Source organism: Zingiber officinale, chromosome 5B, assembly GCF_018446385.1.
Source record: "Zingiber officinale cultivar Zhangliang chromosome 5B, Zo_v1.1, whole genome shotgun sequence".
Taxonomy (NCBI): domain Eukaryota; kingdom Viridiplantae; phylum Streptophyta; class Magnoliopsida; order Zingiberales; family Zingiberaceae; genus Zingiber; species Zingiber officinale.
Window position 1 is genome coordinate 13,936,768 of NC_055995.1, and position 2,799 is coordinate 13,939,566.

A 2,799-nucleotide genomic window follows, 5' to 3' on the forward strand; every position below is an offset into this window, starting at 1 on the left:
CAGGTCCTTTCTGAGTAATGATTTGGGGGTCTCCCATAGTTCGTCCGCTCCTCAGCTTGATGAGGTTGCAGTGTTCTACTGGGTTTATATCTAGCTTCCTTGGAAATGTTCCCTGTGCTCTTGAGATGGACTGGGCTATCTGGTTGTCTTGCATCTTTTAATGTTTCTTAGAATTTTCCATTCTTTGAGTTAACAGCTTGATCTCATTCTTCATCTCTTTTTGCTCTGAGAGAGTTTCTTCAAGCATCTTTTCAATTCTGGACAATTGTGAAGGTTGTTGTTGAAAAGTCTATTATCCAGATGAGTAGCCCTGCTGCCCAGGTGAGTAGCTCTGTTGTCCGGGTTGATAGCTTTATTTTGCTGGCCCTTGGCCTTGATTATTCTAGTATGAGAAGTTTGGGTGATTCCTCTAACCTGGATTGTATGTGTTGGAGTACGGATTGTTTTACCTTTGGTTGTAGCTGACTATCGCATCACACTCCTCAAGTTGATTTATCTGTGCTTGTATTGGCCCTAGGGGGCAAGTATCTTGAGCATGATCCGTACTGCCGCAAGTTTTACAAACACAAACTATCGCTTTGGCCGTGTTGTTGTTGTTTCCCATGGCCTCAAACTTCTTGGTCAGAGCATCTAGCTTTGCAGACATGAGAGTGACTGCATCTACGTCAAATTTTCCTGACGCTTTTATTTGATTTTTTGAGAGAGAACCAACAGATCTTTTTGATGCCCACTGATGGTGATTCTGTGCTACATTCTCTATGATCTCTTCAGCTTCATCAAGGCTCTTATTCATCAGTGCTCCTCCTGCTGCAGAATCGAGGGATACCTTCGTGTGATAGTTGATTCCATTGTAAAAGGTGTGTAGAACCAAGCATTTCTCAAGGTCATGATGGGGGCACTATCTTAGCATACTTTTGAATCTGTCCCAGGCTTCAAATAATGATTCCGAGTCTATCTGTTTGAAGCTTGCTATCAAATTTCTCATATAAGCAGTTTTACTTGGTGGATAGAATTTGTCCAGGAATTTCTACTCACACTGCTCCCAGGATGTAATGCTGTTTGCTGGAAGGGAATTTAGCTACTACTTGGCTCTATCTTTCAGGGAAAATCTGAAGAGCAATAACCTTACTGATTCTGGAGGGATTTCGTTCACCTTCATGGTACCACAGATCTCGTAGAAAAGCTCTAAGTGATGGTTTGGATCATCGTGCGCTCCTCCAAATTGATTCTGCTGAACCATGTGAATTACTGCAGACTTGATTTCAAAATTGTTAGCTTTGATTGGCAGTCGAGTGATGCTAGACCAAACCCCTCGTGTATAAAGTGTTGCATAATCTTGCAACAATTTATCAGCCATCTCTGAAGATTCTTGTACTGCTTGAAATGCTTTTTGTAGGTTTCTTCTTCTCAAAAAGGTCCTATCGATCTCTGGATCAAACGGTAGAAGTTGTCCTGAAAGATTAGCTCTACGCATGAAAAAAAAATAATAAAATATGAAATATAGTAAAGAAGGAAAGATGAAATAATATTATTTTTGGCATTTTAATGAAAATGCAAAAGGTAAAGAAAAACAAGAATAAAATTTTTTATTTAGCTCTAAATGCAAAATAAAGGAAGGATAAAGAAAACAAAGTCTAGTCTAATCTAGTATGATTATCAGTAATGTTATAGACGCAGTCCCCTGCAACAATGGCAAAAACTTGTTACAATTCTGCAAGCGCACGAATTCATCGTTAGTAATAAAGATTATCGATCCCACGAGGACTGGTTATAAGCACTAGTGATAACACACTTAGGATAAGCTACACTATCGATGGTTGTAAGTAATCTAAGAAAAGAGATTGGGAAGCAGAAATGAGGACTAGCAACGAGAAGTAATCACTTGGTTTATGAAGCGTTCTAGGAGTTCGATTTCATTGTGGTGGTATTGATGTATCACATATTACCCTATACTCATTGTCCATCAGCATGCATTCACTGAAAGCTAAAACAACTATCTTTAAGTACCAAACAAAGATGATCCCTATGAAATCCTGTTACGGTTAACCTCTGTCACAAGCGCCTCGGTAGATCACAAAGACACAACTCTAATTGATGTTATCAAAGATAGAATTAAGGAGCTTAGTTTGGTCTCTTACTTCCTTGTGGAGAAGTCGCCTCTCCTTTCAAGGAAGTGCCCTAGATATCCGTGAACGGGTTACCCCTGTCACTCGGGACCCTCGGGTGTACAATCTAAGATATTCCCTCTACGAGGTTGGCAATTCATACATAATCAATCAACACGATATAGAGATCGAGTAATCGAAACAAAGCAAACGAAATCATCCAATAAATATAAGCATAATACGAGTCTTACATCAAAACCAATCCACAATTACTCCCTCATCCTAAAACAAGGACTCTACTCCATAGACGCCAGAGAAAACCCCGAAGACATAGTATATTTAAACATACAATCCTCAAACATGAAGAGAGAAAGAAGAAGTATGCTTATCCAATGACGACGAGTGATCTTTGGATCCAATCCTTTGCTACTAGAGTTGATGTGGTGATGAAAGATCGCTGGACCAATGTCCTGGACAGCGTGGAACGACACCGAAGTGATTCTCTTGTTGACGGCTCACTTCCCGGCTCTCCCCCTTGAGGAAAAGGGTTAAACCCCTTTTATAGGCTAGGGTGCGGCTGCGGCGGCACGTCCGTGTAAGGATGGCATGGTCGTGCCATTCCTTATCTCTGGCTGCGCTACTCGGCTATGCCAATTGGCACGACCGTGTGAACTCCGGGCTCGGCTCCTGGGAC

General features: G+C 41.2%; 1 non-coding gene across 1 annotated transcript; it reads left to right on the forward strand.

The window, feature by feature from the left end:
• Positions 1-881: 881 nt before the first annotated feature.
• Positions 882-987, forward strand: LOC121988130. The gene has a single exon (XR_006113884.1). It is a non-coding gene; the product is annotated as a small nucleolar RNA R71 (small nucleolar RNA).
• Positions 988-2,799: the final 1,812 nt, after the last annotated feature.